Source organism: Coenobita brevimanus, chromosome 84 (assembly GCF_032717465.1).
Source record: "Coenobita brevimanus isolate Jiangsu-jjx chromosome 84, ASM3271746v2, whole genome shotgun sequence".
NCBI classification, from domain to species: Eukaryota; Metazoa; Arthropoda; class Malacostraca; order Decapoda; family Coenobitidae; genus Coenobita; species Coenobita brevimanus.
This window is the reverse complement of record NC_137037.1, coordinates 40,399,620-40,420,734: the sequence shown is the minus strand read 5'-3', so window position 1 is coordinate 40,420,734 and position 21,115 is coordinate 40,399,620.

Here is a 21,115-nt window from a genome sequence, read left to right as displayed (position 1 = left end):
ATCATCCCACCACATACCCGTTGCCATTCCACACCCACATACTGTACTACCAAATCAAACATACCACACACACACACACACACACACACACACACTATACATCCGCTGCTACACCCCATCCTAACACCACTACGTCATTCGTATCACACCCACATAACACTTTCACACTATCATACCAAAACACTGCACCATCATACGAACACTGCACCTCAGGATTACATCGTCTCAGTAGCACACCACAAAATCATTGCCTACAACACCTTCACCATACCACATTATTGACACCACAACCACACACCACATCACACTATCACACCATCACATGCTCGTTACCACACCCTCACATCTCACTACACCATCATATTAAGTTTCTCAGTACCCCAGTCTACCACACATATTAACCATGACCTCACTGTATCATTTCATCACATCCCTCATACCACATCACACATCATTACGTCACATACTCAGGCTATACCTTCATATTACAACCAATACACTCTCATGTCACACCTCACACCACCACGTCACCAATACCACACCGCAAACCATTACATCATGCCTTAACACTACCACACCAACACACTCAGACCTCACGTCGCCTTATCAAACTCTCACACCTCCACACCACTCTTACAACCATGGGACACCTCACCACCACACCAAACCCCACTACACTACACCACACCACACATCATATCACCACAATGCACCCTTACGCCATCATACCACTTCACATCACATAAGGTACATTATTACAGTACATCCTCACAATACCAGGTCACACCATCACGCTACCACACCACACTCTCACACCATTACATCATACGAAAACCTTCACATCACCATAACACACTCTCACACCATCACATCACCATAACACACCCTCGCACCATCACACCATACAATTATACTACACACTTAAGCCAAAATACCACTTTCATATCATCATATCACACCACCACATAACACCCTCATAGTTTTTTTTTTTTTTTTATGTGTTCGACTCTGGGCATAGGCTTCACAGCCTGCTATCAAGGCCCAGCAGTCCTCCTACATACCATACACCTCTACATGTCACCACTTCGGCGCTAACACCCACCGTCCATATTGAATACATGCTAGGGCTGTCTCATACAGGACTGGTGTATTGGTATTAGCGGGGGTATTTTTTCGACATGTCGACGGGTCTTCTGGTAGATCAGTTAAGCCTGAATTAATGAAATTCAAATCCTTAAACTATTCCCTGCCCCAGCGGGGATTTGAACCTGGGTCCGTTAGAACGGCAGGCCACTTCTCTACTGATTGAGCCACGCCTCCCCCGCATCATACCACATCATACCCTCACATCGCACATCATATCCTGACATCATCACATCACACCCTCACATTATGACACCACACCCTCACACCACCACATCATACCCTCAGACCACAATATCACGCCCTTCAACAGCCGTATCACACTGTTACACCATCAGATCATACTCTAACATCATACCACCAGTGCCACATTTCACACCGCTCCACACTACACCGTCACACGACACTCTCACATTACCACATAACCAGTACTGCACCAAAGTCTCACATCACACCACACCATCACACTACACACTCACGGTATTACATCAGTTCAACACCTCACACTCGAACACCGCGCACTACATACACCATTAAACCTCTCCTTAACACCATTACATCACACCCACACACCGCACATTTCTTTCCTTGAATTGAAAAACCGTATAACCCCTCTCTGGAACAAAACTGAAAAATATATATATGCATACAAGATACTGGCTAAAAAATAATTAATGCCAAATACAGAAACGCGTAAGAAATTGTTGATAACACAAAACTCAACCAAACATAAAAAAGGAAGTCGAAGGAGAAGCGATGAAAATAAGAAGCATTCAGTGTGAGAAGGGAAGCTGGTCTGGTTGGCTGTGAGGGGAAGGGAAGCGCGAGTAAAAAGGAGATTGATGGGATGAAGTGAGTGAAGAAGGGTAGGTTTTTTCCCTCTCTGGCTCCACCGTAGCATTGAGTGGCTCCAGTGGGATGTAACTGGAAGGCAATACAGATTTAGCAACACCCAGCAGACTAGTAATATCCGAATAATATGTATTCCAGCAACATGATGCAGCCTAGTACAGCGATACGTAACAGCTTAATAATATGGAAATGTTTGGGAATACTGTTCCTGTATTTATTCATCGGGAAAATATTTCATAGTTGCCAAGAAAAATATTATCGCAGTACTAAACAGCCTAGCAAAACAAAACGGCCTAACAATACTCACCGTGGCAGTACATGGCATTCTAGTAATTCACAACACTCTGAAGACAAGCACACCAGTAAAATCTTTCATCACGTAAAGGTTATCAATATAGACAGTTTACGACCGCTAACCATCCACTCAGTCGATGTAGTGTTACTTTCAGGTGACTACCATGAATGACATACATACTGTTTACTGTAATTCAGAAAACCGTTTACTACGCTGGGTAGTAACCAAACAACAGCAACTCCCGGTGGTCTAGTGAGCAAGGCTGTTTTATATATATATATATATATATATATATATATATATATATATATATATATATATATATATATATATATATAGTGTGTGTGTGTGTGTGTGTGTGTGTGTGTGTGTGGTTGTGTCTAGGAATGTGATAGGAAGATTGTTGGATGTGAGAGTTCTGAGAGGGGAGGGTGGAGGTATGTCTGACCACTACCTGGTGGAGGGAAAGTTATGCGTAGGTAAGAGATGGGTTAGAGCTAGGAGGGTTAGGTGTGGCAGGGAGGTTTTGAAAGTGAGTGAGTTGGATAAAAGAGAGAAAAAGATAGAGTATCAGGAGAAACTGAAAGATGAGTGGAACGTAGTGATAGATCAGGAAAATGGCAGTGTGGAGGAGGAATGGCAGTTGTTTAAGAGTGCTGTGGTAGGGCATGCAGAAAAGGTGTGTGGTGTGAAACGTGTGGGTGGTGGTGTAAGAAAAGGAAGTGAATGGTGGTGTGAGGAATAAGTATGGCTGTGGCTGAGAAGAGACTTGCATATGAAATGTGGCTGCAGAGGAAGGATGAGATGTCATATGAAAGGTATAAGGAAAAGAGGAATAGGGCGAGAAGGTCTGTGCGTGATGCTAAAGTGGCAACAGATAAGAGGTGAGGTAGGCGGCTGACAGAGAATTCTCAACAGAATAAGAAAATGTTTTGGAAGGAGGTGAAAAGGGTGCGAAAGGGAGAGTCTGGGAAGGAAGAACGAGTAAAAGCAGAGGATGGAAGGACGTTAACTGAGATGGATGCAGTAAGGAAGAGATGGGCAGAGTATTTTGAAAGATTGTTAAATGTAGAGGAGGAAAGGGTGGCTGAGATTGTGGTGGATGGAAGGGTGCAAGGAATAAATGTGTTGGGAGAGTTGAATGATTCTTTGATCACGAAGGAGGAAGTGGAGAAGGCTATAATGGAGATGAAAACAGGGAAAGCTGCAGGTATGGATGGGTGTGCTGTGGAATGCCTGAAGGGTGGTGGAGTGACTATTGTTGACTGGTTAGTAAGATTGTTGAATGTGTGCTTTGTGAAAGGTATGGTGCCAATTGACTGGGCAAGTGATTGTGTGGTCCCGTTGTATAAAGGCAAGGGTGATAAGTATGAATGTACTAGCTTTAGGGGTATAAGTCTGTTGAGTGTTGTAGGTAAGGTTTATGGTAGAGTGTTAATTATGAGAGTTAGAGAGGGTACAGAGGGAGTGATTGGTGATGAGCAGTGTGGCTTTAGGAGAGGGAGGGGATGCATGGATCAGGTGTTTGCTGTGAGACAAGTGTATGAAAAGTATTTAGTGAAAGGCAAGGATGTGTTTTGGGCATTCATGGATTTAGAGAAAGCGTATGATAGAATTGATAGGGAGACTTTGTGGACTGTTTTAAGATTGTATGGACTTGATGGTAGGTTACTAAAAGGGGTGAAAAGTTTTTATGTAAATAGTAGGGCGTGTGTAAGAGTGGGAAATGCTGTGAGTGATTGGTTTCTCGTGAGAGTGGGGCTGCGACAGGGTTGTGTGATGTCGCCTTGGCTGTTTAAGATTTACATGGATGGTGTCATAAGGGAGGTGAATGCAAGAGTTTTAGGTGGAGGTCTGAGTCTGGTGAATGTTGATGGTGGAGAGTGGAATCTGAAGCAGCTGCTGTTTCTAGATGATACTGCACTGGTGGCTGATTCAGAGGAGAGATTGAGACAGTTGGTAGAGGAGTTTGGAAGGGTGTGTGAAAGGAGGAAATTGAAAGTAAATGAGAATAAGAGTAAAGTGATGAAGTGCACGAGGTTGGTAGATGGTAGGGGGATGAATATAGTTTTGAATGGTGAGTTGCTTGAGGAGGTAGAGTGTTTTAAATATCTAGGGTCACATGTTGCTGTGAATGGAAGAATAGATGCAGAAGTGAAGTTTAGAATGAATGAAGTCGGAAAGGTGCTGGGCGGAATGAAAAAAGTGTTTAGATGTTGTCACGGGGTTTTTTATAATATCACGGTAATTTTGAAATAAATGGTTAAATATTATTTAATTTGATAATAATATTCAATAATATTGAAGAGCAGAGACAATGATTGTCTTGCTACATCAAGCAACGATTACTTTACGCTGACTTGCTAAGATTCTCAAGAACGAGAATTTATAAACTTTCTCAACAGTACACAGCAGAGACTAATTACTCACAATTGCTGAATTACTGTACTGTTAGCCTCTGGAGAAAGTTACATCACCCCTGACAATAAATAACTAATACTAACATCAGGTTCTTGCCGATGCTTAACTCCCAGATGGCACAACGGATATTAAGTTAAAACAACAAGACTGGTCTAAGTACCAGTTATGAAAGCAAACGTTTATGCAAGCTAGGAGCTATATGGAAAATAAGCTTAATTATGGAAAAATGAAACAAGATTTTTACTTTACATTAAGCTCGAGAAAGGAACTGTTAAATTTATTAATTACAAAAAATAAATTTAACGTTACATTTCAAATCAATGAGACGCACTCACTCACTCTCACACGAGCTAAATACTTACGTCTAGAAAAAAAAAAACCTTAATTAAACTCTTATAACTAGAAAATACACAAAAGAAATACTATAGTCGATGAATGCTGCGTATCACCAGATGGGTGGGAAGACTGGACTAACTGTGAAGTGGAGTTTGGGTACTAGCTGACCTCTCACACTGCGGCACAGGACCTTCCTCCGTCACAACAAACACAAGACTAAGTCGTGGGAAAGCGGAGCACTCGGCCGCATTTTTTAACGGTCGAATGAGCAAGCAGAGGCGAACAATAAAAAAACAATAGTATCGCTCAGTACAGCACTTAGTGACGTGCATTAAATCGGTCACTCTTTGAAAACGGTGACGAATTATTTGAAAAGTATACTCCGATAATGGAGGGAGAAACGGTTAGCTGAGCGATACACAGTGAGTTTTCCACTAATAGTTCGTGGTTTCTCACAAAAGGAAATGTCGCGAATTGATTCGTGACATTACGCCCCTTGAAAATTAAATCTTTCTTCCTTCAGAAGAAAGATTTCAATATACATACATATACATCCTAACTCAGTCACACAAGATTCACACTGTGGTGTGTGTGCTATCCTGCTACAGGAGTATGTCGCAGTCGCCAGTGAGCGAAAAAACCTCGTATTTACGTTAATAGAAACAAGCTTGAGGGAAAAACTCCGTGACGACTGTGAAAATCCTGTACTCAGGTCAAACTGAGCGAAAGTTCGCTACATTTACATTAACAACTAATTGTTATGTAGTGTAGTGTATGTAATACATGGTGTAGGTGTGACAGTTGTAGTGTAACTGTACCTACGTGTAAAATGACACAGTAATACAAATTTATAGTAAAATAATGATGACGAGGCAGAAGAGAAGGGGCGGCAGCATGCAACAGGAACGGCCAGCTGATCTGCACGGCAATGCTGCACCCACCAGCTACACCTGCGAAAAGAATTAAGGTGGAGCATCAAAACTGTTATTTCTCTCTCTCTCTCTGCCTAGCAATCAGTACTTGTCATTATTAACCAGGAAACGTAATTCTTGAATTCACAAATTGCTTAGAACCATTATAGCTTACTGGTTAACGCTTTCATTATTAACCAGGAAACGTGCCAGTTCTTGAATTCACAAATTGCTTAGAACGGGCAGTTTACTGGTTAACCTAACATTATTAACCAGGAAACGTGCCAGTTCTTGAATTCACAAATTGCTTAGAACAGGCAGTTTACTGGTTAACCTAACTCTACACTTACGAGTAATACAGGAAGCTGAAAATCGCTACGCAATCTCGGGCAGGTCACGTTTTAACACCCACCGTGGGTGTGAACACTCATGTGGGTAATGTGCATTCTCCGGGAATCCTCAGAGAGGCCCACAGCTCGAGACATTCCACAAGGTAATTCATACACAGCCTCGGACTGTCTCTGCAAGGTTCTCAAACTTCCCCCTTAACTTATGGTATACATGTATGTACAAGCCCTGGATATACTGTGTCCTGTAGGGCCAACAAGTGAGACGTCTGGTCTACACTTTTAACTGGGAACCAGGCTGGTCCTTGGATTACTCAAATCGCTTAGGATGCCTATCTTACGGAACCCAGCATGCAACAATTGCCCATATTAGTCAGCAGTTAGCAAGCGAGACATCAGGTCTGCACCTACGTTATCACTTCCCTTGATGTATCTCACATCAAGGTTAAACTGCTGTAAATACAGTGTCCAGCGTGTCAATCTTGCATTAGCCGTCTTGGTCGTGCTAAGACTAGTGAGTGGCATATGATCAGTTTCCAGAGTAAATGGTGCCCAAAAAATATTATAATAATATTTTTTAACACCATCAACCACAGCCAAGAGTTCCTTCTCAACAGTACTGTAATTCCTCTCGGCAGGTTTTAGCCTACGGCTGTGGTATGCCACTGGGAAGATTCCACCTTCCGATTCCTGCATCAATACGGCACCTACTCCATCTTGTGAAGCATCAGTGCGCAGTATGAAAGGTTTGCTGGAATCAGGCAACTGCAAGATAGGCTCCTTGCACAACATGTTCTTAAGAGCAATAAAGGATCTCTCTTGCGCTTCTCCCCACTCAATGGTGTTTGGAGCATATTTCCGTAGCACTTCATACAATGGTTGGGCAATGAGAGCAAAGTTGGGGATAAAACTCCTATAATATCCCACTAGGCCAAGAAATGCCCTAACCTGTTTCTTGGTCACAGGTCTCGGGGCTTCTCTAACTTTCCTGATCTTGTCACCCTGACACCTGCAGTGATTGTTGCCAACAATATGACCGAGGAACTCCACCTCACTGTGAGCAATCTTGCATTTGCTAGGCTTCACAGTCATGTTGAAACTCTGGAGTCTACTGAAGACAATTTCCAAGAGTCTGAGGTGCTCCTCCAATGTGGCGGAATGAACGAGGACATCGTCAACGAACATCTCTACTCCTACAATACCATGGAGCACTTGTCTCATGGCACGATTAAATACTGCTGGGGAATTGGTAAGTCCAAATGGGAGGACTTTATACTGGTACAACCCCTAGGAGTAGCAAAGGCAGTGAACTGACGACTCTCAGGATGAAGGGGAATCTGGAAGAATCCCTTTGCTAGGTCAAGCTTCGTGAAATATCGTGACCCTGCCAGCTTGGAGAAGATGGCAATATGGTCACCCATTGGCTCAGCATCCACTTTAGTGATTGCATTGAGCCTTCTATAGTCACCACATATCCTGACTCCACCATCTTTCTTGCGGACTACTACCATCGGACTACAGTAAGGAGATGAGGACTTTTCGATAATGCCTGCAGTCTCCATGTCAGCAATTTCCTTATCTACTGCACCCTGTAGTCGCATGGGAATCGGATATGGCTTAACCTTAATAGGAGCATTGCTGGTCAACTCAATTTTATGACACGCAACCTTTGCAAGTCTAGGTTGGTCTGAGAAGACATCAGCATACTGACAGAGCAGTGACCATAAGGCATTTTGGTCCCCTACTGCTAAGTCAGGGTTAAGTAAAACATCTCCGACAGTCTCTTCCTGATGGGACTGAGCGGTTAAGGGCTCGTCATCATGGTCATCAGCTGGGATCACCGCAGCTGCCCCGGTTTCTTCCAGTGGCTGGTCACTATCATCAGCTACTAGTAGGCCAGTCTCCTCGGGGTCTGACTCATGATAAGCCTTCAACATGTTAATGTGGAACCTTTTACGAAGATTCCCCATCTGTATTATGTAGTTGAGGTCTGAAATGCGCTCTACTACATCGAATGGACCCTTCCACTGCGCCAACAACTTGTTCTGGGCAGTGGGGAGTAATACCAAGCATTTATCGCCTGGACTAAACTTCCGAAGCTTTGCCTTCTTATCGTAATAAGCCTTTTGAACTTCACGCGCCTTAATCAGTTCTTCCTTAGCTAACTCGCACGTCGACTGGAGGCGGTCAGCCAAATCAAGGACGTAGGTGTAGGTGGTCTTGACTTCAGGGTCGGGTTCTTCATCGTCCCATAACTCACAAAGGACTTGAAGTGGGCCTCGGACCGACCTCCCATACACCAGTTCAAAGGGTGAGAATTTCAATGAATGCTGTGGGGCTTCTCGATAAGCAAATAGAAGAGGAGCAATGAACCGCGGCCATTCCTTTGGCTGTTCGGCGGTCATGCGCCTCAACATCTTCTTGAGAGTTCCATTGAACCTCTCACACAACCCGTTACACATGGGATGATACGGCGTAGTTCGTAAGCCTCGGATGGACAGCAACCTGAACGTTTCGTTCATCATTGCCGAAGTGAACTGCGAACCCCGGTCGCTCAAGACCTCCTTAGGGATACCTACACGACAGAACACTTCAATTAATGCCTCAGCAACAGTGACGGCCTCTATATTCTTAAGGGCCACGGCTTCAGGCCACCGTGTGCTGAAATCAACTATAGTGAGGATATACTTTGATCCATCACTAGCCCTAGGAGAGATTGGCCCAACTATGTCAACTGCTACTCTCTCGAACGGTTCAGAGATTATGGGCATTGGCTTCAATGGCGCAGGACGGACACGTCCCCGGTCAGTGGTACGCTGACACACATCACAGGAACGTACAAGCCTCGTTATTTCCCGTCCCATTCCTGGCCAGAAAAAGTCAGCATGGATGCGGTCAGAGGTCTTCTTTTGACCCATGTGACCTCCCATCGCTGAACAGTGACCTAATTCAAACACTGCTCGGCGATACTTTGCAGGAACGACAAACTGCAGTCGAACCTCACCCTGGGGTGTCTGTGACTCACGGTACAGCCGTCCTCGCTTACGAAGGAACCTGGCTTGACCTCCCCGTGAATACTTGATCACTTTACCCTCCAGCTTCTTGCGCACTGAGGCAAGTGTCGAGTCAGTCTGTTGCTCTTGGACAACATCTTGACTACGAATCAGATCTTGCGGCGTTGCAACGGTCAACGGAGTGACGCGATTTGGAGCCTTGGCCATGGCTCGTGTTATCGCAGCTGCCGAAGTCTGAGTAGCAACATCTACGGCACAACTATTTTTGATGCCAGGTATGTTGCCTAAGATGAGGTCAAATAAAGGTTCTGGCATGACAACTGCAGCTGTCAAGCCAGTGAAAAATGGAGACGCCACCTGGATACGTGCCTCAGGGAACAATCTCACTGATCCATCAATAAGTCTAACTTGGATCTGTCGACCTGTATACTCATCAGGCCGAACTAAACTCTGCTTAACAGAGCAACCTGAGGAACCATTGTCCCTCAGGACATTTACAGAAACACCTCCCACAGACCCTGGCTGAACAAGAAAGGCAGTGTTGCTGGTGGAAGGGTCTGAGGAGGTAGCAGCCAGTCATTCATGAGACTGCGGAACAACCGATGCAGCAAACGTGGCGCCCTGGAAACTAGGTGTCTGAGGAGAGTTCATGGTCGGAGGGGGACTTGTGAACTGTTGTGAAGTACCTGTACTGGTAGAGATGGCACCACCGGGTGCTTGTGGAATGAAGGCTGCATTTGCCTCCTGCCTCCGATACACTAATTGACCTGACTGAGGGTTACGTGGCTTGTCCTTGTATTGCTGCTGCTGCTGCTTGGGGAACTGCTGCTGGTTGGGGTGCTTGTTGTACCGCTTCCAAGCAGGCTGCTGTGTATTTTGCCCCTGGTCCTTCTGTGGTTTGCTTGGACCTTGACCATTACTCTGAGAACGGCCTTGGTGCTGGGATTCAGTCTGAGACGGCTTCCAGACTTGGCAGTATCTTTCCTGCTCCAGGTATTTTGCTTACGAGCTTGATACCCGTATGCAGTAAAGAATGCGTCAGCCTTCTCTACCATTTGGCTGGCATCTTTCACCTGGCAGATCTTAAGCTGTGCTATGAGCTCAGCAGGCCACGACCTCTCTAGCTGTGTACGCAGCATAAGGTCAATTATCCCCTCACGCGTGGAAGGAGTTTCATCTTTCTCCATCCACTCACCTAAGTAAGCAGTGAGACGGTCGAGGAACTGAACAGCTGTCTCCTTGTCTTGGAGACGAGCTCGCATGAACTGAGCTTTGGCGTCGTCTACTGTGAGACCATACGCCTTAATGAGTGCAGCTTTCATCACTTCATACGTGAGATTGTCTCCACGAATTCTGTGGAGAATATCGAGGGCAGGGCCCTCAAACAGGCTAAGAAACTGAAGCCGCTTAGCTGCATCATCGAGCTGGTAAAGCTGAGCCATGTCTTCAAATCGAGCTATGTATGGCTCGATTCGCTCGCCATCTTTGTATGGGGGAAGCTTGATGTGTGGGGTCGCCATAACATGTGCAGGGAGAGCGCTCGTGGAGCTTGAACCAACTGCACCAGATGTGTCTGAAGCCAAGGAATCTCGCTTGAGCTTCAGCACTTCAAGTTCATGTTCTCGTTCTTTGTCTCGTTGTTCACGCTCGTATTCGCGCTGTTCTCGCTCTTGTACTAGCTCGTGTTCGCGCTGTTGTCGCTCTTTTTCTAAGTCGAGCTCGCGTTGTTTTTGTTCGTGTTCACGCTGTTTTTCGCGTTCCTCACGCTGTTCTCGCTCGTACTCGCGCTGTTCTCGCTCGTACTCGCGCTCTTTCTCACGCTGCTCTTGTTCATATGCACGCTCTCTTTCACGTTGTTCGCGTTGTTCTCGCTCGTATTCGCGCTGAATCTTACGCTCTTCACGGGCATCATTCTCGCGCTGCTGTTCCTGATTATGCCGTGAGAGTATATACTCTTTAATTTCGGTTGGGTCCGTAAGGCCCATATCTTTGGCTTCCTGTAAAAATACGGTGGTAGCCATGTCGCTAACTCAATCTAAATAACTAGCGACTCAGTACTGATTGCTGCTTCGCAAACGAATGCTAATAACCACAAGTAAAGAGTACAGACACAAGCTAGTGGTGACCAGTCTTATCCAGTTAACTGGCAAAGAATAAATCAAAAGTGTAAATGACTGGGAAGACTCAATAATAAACACAATGGGTACGGCGACTTCCCAGAAGCGAATAAAATCGTCTGGCGTTACCAAAATAAACTAGAGTTAAGTACTCTATGGATTGATAAAGCAAAATTCTCTTGCTAAATTAACGGTAAACACCAGTAAGCTTGTGTCTGTAAACTTTAATGATAAATACCTAAATACGAATGAGTGAGCACTATCTCGTGAATAGCTTTAGAGCTAGGAGTTAATATCCTGGAATGAGGTCGCCAATTGTCACGGGGTTTTTATAATATCCGGGTAATTTTGAAATAAATGGTTAAATATTATTTAATTTGATAATAATATTCAATAATATTGAAGAGCAGAGACAATGATTGTCTTGCTACATCAAGCAACGATTACTTTACGCTGACTTGCTAAGATTCTCAAGAACGAGAATTTATAAACTTTCTCAACAGTACACAGCAGAGACTAATTACTCACAATTGCTGAATTACTGTACTGTTAGCCTCTGGAGAAAGTTACATCACCCCTGACAATAAATAACTAATACTAACATCAGGTTCTTGCCGATGCTTAACTCCCAGATGGCACAACGGATATTAAGTTAAAACAACAAGACTGGTCTAAGTACCAGTTATGAAAGCAAACGTTTATGCAAGCTAGGAGCTATATGGAAAATAAGCTTAATTATGGAAAAATGAAACAAGATTTTTACTTTACATTAAGCTCGAGAAAGGAACTGTTAAATTTATTAATTACAAAAAATAAATTTAACGTTACATTTCAAATCAATGAGACGCACTCACTCACTCTCACACGAGCTAAATACTTACGTCTAGAAAAAAAAAACACCTTAATTAAACTCTTATAACTAGAAAATACACAAAAGAAATACTATAGTCGATGAATGCTGCGTATCACCAGATGGGTGGGAAGACTGGACTAACTGTGAAGTGGAGTTTGGGTACTAGCTGACCTCTCACACTGCGGCACAGGACCTTCCTCCATCACAACAAACACAAGACTGACTAAGTCGTGGGAAAGCGGAGCACTCGGCCGCATTTTTTAACGGTCGAATGAGCAAGCAGAGGCGAACAATAAAAAAACAATAGTATCGCTCAGTACAGCACTTAGTGACGTGCATTAAATCGGTCACTCTTTGAAAACGGTGACGAATTATTTGAAAAGTATACTCCGATAATGGAGGGAGAAACGGTTAGCTGAGCGATACACAGTGAGTTTTCCACTAATAGTTCGTGGTTTCTCACAAAAGGAAATGTCGCGAATTGATTCGTGACAGATGTCGTTCGCTTAGAATGGATGTAAAGAGAAGGCTGTATGAGGGTGTTGTGGTACCGACTGCGTTATATGGAGCTGAAACATGGAATATGGGTGTAGCAGAGAGGAAAAGTTTGAATGTAATGGATATGAGGTGTCTGAGGAGTATGTGCTGAGTGACACGTATGGATCGAGTGCGAAATGATGAAGTGCGAAGGAGAGCTGGAGTTGATCGGGAGATGGCTGGTAGAGTTGAGCAGAGGGTGTTGCGATGGTTTGGGCATATGGAGAGAATGGATAATGAGCGATTGGTGAAAAAGATAACTAGATCTGATGTGAGAGGTGTAAGGCTGAGGGGAAGATCACGAATAGGATGGATGAACAGTGTGAAGAGAGCGCTGGATGCGAGAGGGATGTCTGTTGAGCAAGGAAGAGTGGCTGTGCGTGACAGAAATAAATGGAGAGAAATTGTGAATGAATAAGTGATGACGCAGCCCTGAGGGGATATTCTCCGGCATTTTGTCTGATCAGCTAGCCAGGTCAGGTGCGGGTAAGGGGATGGGTCTGTTATGATGTGGCAGGGGTAAACCAGCTCTGCTGTCGGGCCCTGCTGAGGATGTCACTGATTGCATTGCGCAGTTGACCCTTGTGCGGTGTGGTGCGGTGAGGATCTGTCCGTTCTCCCCTTTGGGGCTAAGATGCGAATGAATGTGTTTGAATGGATGAGTAAATGGGGAGTGTGTCGTCCTGTCTCGGCTACCTCCCTTTCCTTGGGGGAAGCAGCCTAGGTATATATATATATATATATATATATATATATATATATATATATATATATATATATATATATATCTCATCTCATCAGCCGTTTGTGTGTCCACTGCAGGACCGGCCTATCCCGACCGAAGTGGGGACGATACAGCCAATGTATCTCTACCAAGTGCCTTAGGCTGTCTAGTAGAGATTGTATGTAAGGTGAGAAGTGCTTGTAAGTGTAACTGTAGTGTTGGAGCGGCTTTAGATGTGTGTGTAGTCTGTGAACCAAGTGTTATCGCCCCGCGCAAGCCGACTGGGTACAAGCACACTTTATTGTATAGTATGCGACACTGGCTCAACCACAGCACCCCTTGTGTCCCCCAATGCAGTACGTGGCCTGAAGAACGCTCCCAAAATTTATTACCCTGGCGGGGTGCGAACCCTCGTTCTTCAGTGTACGAAAACGCACACTTTACCACAGAGGCTCCATATATATATATATATATATATATATATATATATATATATATATATATATATATATATATATATATACTAAGAGGCAATGCAAACATAATCTTAGGATTAAAGGTATACTGATAAAAAATTTCTGAGGGCAGCATCTTTGTGTTATAAGAAAGGTAATCCTGGCACAGAACAACTGGATGAGACACAAAAATCAGTCCAAACAACCCCATCACATTTACACATGCCCATAAAAAGAACTGTATCTGGTATGACCACTTTTTGCTCCAACACGAGCTTGCAAGCTACGAGGCAGTGACAAACATAAACGGCAAATGAAAGCTTGTGGAATAGCAACCCTGTGATGTTGCAAGGCTTGTGTCAGCTGAGCAACGTTGCACAGTGGAATTTACTGTTGTTGCACAAATCGTCCAAGTTTGCCCCAGAGATGTTCGACTGGGTTCTTGTCAGGTGACACTGAAGGCCAGCGCAACACCTCCGCGTTATGAAGAAAATCTTTTGCCACCTTGGCTGTCTTGTTGAAAAACAAGCCTCTTGATGTTGCCACCATGCTGGCTCAACAATGGAAGGAGAATGGGCTGTAGGATATTGGTGACATATCGTTGCACTGGCAGCTTTCCTTGAATAAACACAAACTGAGAACGGAAGTTAGCGCTGATGGCACTCCATACCATAACGCTGTTATCTCTCAATAACACAATGACGTGCAAAACGTTCCCCATGACGCCGGTAAACTCTGACTCGTCCATCAGGTAAGCTCACGCTGAACATTGACCCATCTGAGGAAATGACACATCTCTATCTCTTGTTGGCAAGGTAACCCCCTGCTGCAACCTAGTGCTGTGATGCAAGTAGGTGCTGATGAGCCAAAATCTGACCTCGGTAAAGTCGATATGCACGAAGGCCAGCATCAATATGTCGGCGAACTGTCCGTGACCTAATGGCCCTTCCTCCTGTCCCAATAATGTCATTGGCGGTTGTTGCAGCTGTCTGTAAGCGATTTAGAGGAAGATGCTTAGAAGTATGGCGGTCTTGTCTTGCTGTCGTTGCTCGCTGTACACATGGGCGTGGACGATCTTCCACCCTTCCGGTGAGTTGATAGCCAGTCTGCAAACGTGATATCGTCGAAGGGTGCACATTAAATTGGCGTGTGACTTCATTCTGTTGTGATCCCGAGATCAGCATTCCAATTACTTGATTCTTCTGGCTAACGCTAAACGTGGCGTGATGATTATGCATGTTAACGTCAAATCCAATGTGGCATTAGTAGGGGTGCACCTACACCTTTCATGTGCTGCACCACTCTGGTCAAAGTGCTCGTGCAGGTAACGAAGAAAACTCCTGGATATGTTTCGATCACATGATTAATTATCATCGAAGATGTCAAAATTGGTTCAAATTTACCAAATATGTGAATTATAGTATATCTATCAATCTGTCTATCTATCTATCTATCTATATATATACGGTATATATCATCGTAGCATTACACATCCAAGCACCACACATCCTAGCAGCACACATCCTGGCAGTGCTGATTGCAGCGGTACATATCCAAGCAGGACATATCATACAGGAAACATCCTTGCAACACATATCCTGGCAGCACGTATCTTTGCAACATCCATGCCAGTAGTATATACATACCCTGGCAGCACATATACTAGTAACACATATCCTAGGAACACTTATCCAATCAGCGCACATACAGTACTCATCCTAGCGTTATATACTGCATATATATAAGCAGCATATACTGTATACTAGCAGCACATATCCGAGCACCACACATTCTAGCAGCCACTTCCTAGCAGCACATATCCGAGCAATACCTACCAAGCCAGCAATCAAGACCTTCATTGGCCCAGTGTAGGAGTGGTAATGGCCTCACATCAATCCTCCACCCACCGCCACCACAACCATTCCCACCACCATCCTCAACTTCTACCACCGTCACCTATACCACAGTCAGTACCATCGCTACCACAACCACCACTACCACCACAACAACCAATGTCACACCATCATCACAATCAGTACCACCACCACCACCATATCATTCAATTCCACCATCGTCACAACAACCACTACCACAGCTATCACTACCAAAACCTCAACACCATTACCGTCACAAGAAATACTACCACCACATCAACTTCATCCATCATCATCACAACCACAACCATTACCACCGACGCTGCCAGACACATAAGCCATATTCTCTTCGGCGTAGGTGGGTCCCATTCACCTGTTAAGTTCTTTATTCTGCATATTACATCTTAGCCTCTTTCGCACGGTGAGGTCTATTTTTTTTTTTAGTTTATTCTTGCTACCACCTAAGGATTTTATTCAATTTAAGAATGGCTTCTCTAACTAAAAATTAACATCTCCATTAACCCTCTCCGTATAGTGGTAAACATCGTCTGTAGGAATTATTACCATAGGCGTGATGTGGGACCAAAAACCCGGTGGTTGGTCTTTCACAGCACTCCCAGTGCCAGAAACTTAACATCATTTACGCAGTACCAAGTTCAAGCTCAGACTGATACATACACATATATTTTCTACACAGGTACAATTTAATCCTTGAGGTAGACTGAACTTCTTAACACTGGATGGCAGCTGGTCTAGGAAAAGTAGCTCCGAATTCAAACGCGAGTCCTTAGGCAGCCTAAGGGTTTGCGACAGTAAGGGTATACCACCATTAAAGAACTTACCCAGATTACTTGCTGATGTCACACAGGTGGTGCTGGTGCAATATGGCATCCAATGTTACTTCGAACTGCCATCAGTTGGTGGACCAAAAAGTTGCACATGCATATACGACCCTGGTCGTCAAGAATGTAGACGTGAACTTCTCATAAGATAATTCTTAAAGCTTGAGGGAGCTTACAAGTTGACATGAACTCCTTTAAAATCAGCGAAAATTTTATTCAGGTGAAAAGGGTCTATGACAGTTTAGGTGTTAATGGAGATTATATTTAGTCCCTCAAGTTCGACGTCTTGTCAGAGCTGAACAGATTCGTCCAGGGATAGCAAGATCATATTATAAGAATGACGGCTTTGACCTGAAGGAGCTGAAGGTTTTGGTATAAGTCCTAAAATCACAATGGCTACGTTTGCATGTTCCCACTTTCACAATGCAAGTTAATCCCTTCAAAATTATTAGGGACACTCATATTCTTGCTACAATCATGCGATTTTATTTATCATGGTAGAGTCTCTAACTGGTTAGCTTGATATCAGTTTTATCATCCTTTTCGGTACAAAACGTCTCCTTCATGTTTAAAACAAGCGCATTCTTGCACCGCCTGACCTGCGGCCATAAAACTGTTAAAGAAGGGTAAGGAAATGGGTGTGGTGAGGAAGGAAATGGAGGACATGGGCTAAAAATTTGGTAGGTGGTGAGGCTGGGACAGGAAAGCATACTTTGTGAAAATGAGCGCTGTAGGATTAGCGGTTTCAGTGCAGTAAAATATTACTTTAAGATACTATCTTCCATGAATGAAGGTGTCAGACTGGTAAAGAAATGGCAGTGGGGAATATGGAAATGGGTGGGATGAGGTGAAATTCTGATGAGAACTGGAAGGAACAATGAGAGTGTACCTTGTAAAAATAGGTGCTGTAGGATTAATGGCTTGACTGAAGTGAAGGCTTAAGTCAAAGTGTGTGTGTGTGTGTGTATGTATGAATGTATAACAGGGGCGTATTCACTCTGTATTATCTTGGATGGGGAAGGGGTTGCCTGAAAATACCCTCTCTTTTCCCCTAAATGAAATCAACGACCCTCGAACAAATGATAAAATTTTTTGACACACTGTATCATTCCAAATACTGATTACTTTTCTCCGTGGAAAAGTTTCTCGTCATTCATAGTTTTATTATGTCCCACCTCCCTCCCCCCCTGTCAACAGTCCTGGACTCACCACTGGATTATTTTTCAATTGTGCATGACAAATAACTTAGTCATTTTCAGAATTAACCCTTTCAGTAAGTTGACCTATTTTGAAATTTTATTCTTGCTGCCTTCAGAAATTTTAACAGCCTGGGAGAGACTAATCGAAATTGAAGGTTTTATATATATGTATATATATATATATATATATATATGTATATATATATATATATATATAATAGAAGGAAGAACCAGCCTGAATGACAAATATTTTTTGTCATTTTTCTGTTGTCCCTTTGCCTCTTGTTACGTTATTCGTTTTCAGTTTATTGTTCGTTTACCTGTAGCACTTTTTCATTTCATTTATTTTCATATAACTTGCCTTTTGCCCCCTATTCATTTCTCTGTCTTTTTTGTTTCATTTACCTTTAGTCCTCTCCTTTCCGTTCACTTCCTTTCTGTTTCATTTCATCTCAACTTCTTTTATATCACTCGTCTTCCTTTTTTTTTTGTTGTTGAATATTTTCTGTTATTTCATTTTGCATCACTTATATTTTACTTCTTTTCTTTGCTGTCATTTTCATTGTCTTTTCTTTTCACTTACTCCTTTTTCTCTTTTGCCTCCCTTTCCTTTGCAGATTTTTTGTAAGATCGCTCTGAAGGAGAGGGAAAGTTTGGACCAAAACTCTAAAGGGAATAGTAGTTTTTGGAGTTGCTATATATCTTGGCTTGCCTTTCCAGTTTCATTTAATTGTTTGGGCCAGTTTTCTCCTTCCCCAAACTGACGACCATTTCCTGAATTTCTCTCCCACTCAGTCAGAATTTATTTTAGCGTATCATTATTTTTGTATATTTTTGGCAAACTCGATATTTTCAGTCTGTTCGTGAGGGGACGGGGCACTGCATACCCTATGACTTGGCGTTTATACAATTTTGATTAATGGTCCTTGTTGTATTAGATATTCTCGGGATTTAGGTACACTGGAAAGCATACACTTACTTTTATTTATCTGCGTAATTGAACTTTTATTTATCTGCATAATTGACTCAGGAGCAGGGAGACTTAGAAGCATTCATGCTAAGTAAAGGACCCTTGCTAAGTAATAAATTTCGTAACCCCAAGATGGAACCACCTGGAAATTTTCTCTGTCAGGTCACGGTGGTACATTTAATGAATAAATGCATGTATAAATAAACACACAATCACACAGAAACATACACAAACATAGAAATACAAAAACACACAAACACACAGACACAACAAACACACGCAAACACAAACATACACACACACAAGCAAAAAAATACAAACAGAAACGTCCACTCAAACACAAACAGTAGCACACCAACACACACAAACACATACATAAATAAAAATACACAAACACATACAAACACAAGTTTATTTTAATGACAAAGTAAATAAATACCATTTCAGTAATTTTACAACAGCTGCAGTAGTGTGTTACCACTGCATAATAGATTAGTGTCAAAGGAGTACCATTTTATATTCAGTGTCTCAGTAATAGGGGTATGGGTTGATGATCTGAATACTTAGGGTACGTAATAGGAAAGGTTTTGAGAACCCCGGGTTAGTTTATCAGTTCTGACTACTCACTGGACACCTGCGGTCATAGATATCGATACACTACTTTAGGCTAGGTATGGAAACCGTGAGCAATGACTCGAAACCCAGTACTGCCCTTGTCGGACCCCCCCAAAAAAAAAATCAAAATATTGTGCAAAAGTTTCATACTTGCTAATAAAAAAAAATGATGGTGGTGGTGGTGAATGGCCTTACTAAATATTACTTGAAGCTGCAATTGTAGGATCACCAGCTACATCCTCCAAGTTTTTGTTAAACCGAACCGAATCACAGATCTTGTAAAATAATTAGGAAAAATAATTTTTTACAACATTAAGTTCTTTAAGTAAGCAACAAAAGAGGTGAATTTTTCAGTCTGTCAGAACAATGTTCATCCGGCGTTCAGCAATATATATATATATATATATATATATATATATATATATATATATATATATATATATATATATGTGTGTGTGTGTGTGTGTGTGTGTGTGTGTGTGTGTGTGTGTGTGTGTGTGCGTGTGTGTCGTTATTGTTTAAAAGAAAGAAAACTAAATACTTGGTCGAGAGAGGATACTTTCTCCTACAGAGATACTGCCAAAAACTCGTGCAGTAAAAAATGTTTGCAAACTGCCATCCACCATTTTTGAACATCGTGTATTATCACATTTTGTCAGCCGAGGCGTTATGTGTCTTTTACTGTAAATAATTATATTTCTATAACCAAAAAAATAATTCACTCGATGCTTCAGACCTCTGTTCGTCATCACTGAGTGAAAATGAATGGGAGAGGTCCGTCTGACAGAGGCATGAGGAAGGGAGCAAAGCATCATCAATACCTTGTGTTAAAGTCATGCATGTGTATATTTTAACAGAGGTACCCACAGAACACCCGAATATCACCATATCCCATACTCTGTGACACAACACACACACACACACACACACACACACACACACACACACACACACACACACACATTTTTTAAAATAACAACGGAGGAAGGAGGGACTAATGAATAAAAAAAAAAAAAGTCCATACACCAGATTACTGGTGTCCTACATTCACAAAAAATCTGGAACAACTGGACATGAACAGCTATGGGTTGAAGTTTAGGGGGAAACAACGCTAGAGAAGCGAGTCCCAAGGAGGTGCAGTTCGGGGTATTCTGATAGGAAAAAGATCTGCATATGGCTGTGTGACATGAAAGCTTGTACAGACGCATGCACATACGCACGTGCACAAGGACGAACACGCAAAAGCTCACATATTCGCGCGCGCGCACGCACACACACACACACACACACACACACACACACACACACACACACACACACACACACACACACACACACACACACAACACAAATACAGTACAATGCAGCACAGTAAATCCAGTCAAATCCAGTCTAATCCCATCTCATCCTATCTCATCCAACCCAACCGAACACAATCCAATCTAATCCTATCCGGTTAAACCCAAGCCAACTGAACTCAACCCAAACCAACAACAAAACCCAAACCAACAACCAAACCCAACAGCAACAACCACCCACCCACCCACCCACCCACACACACACACACACACACACACACACACACACACACACACACACACACACACACA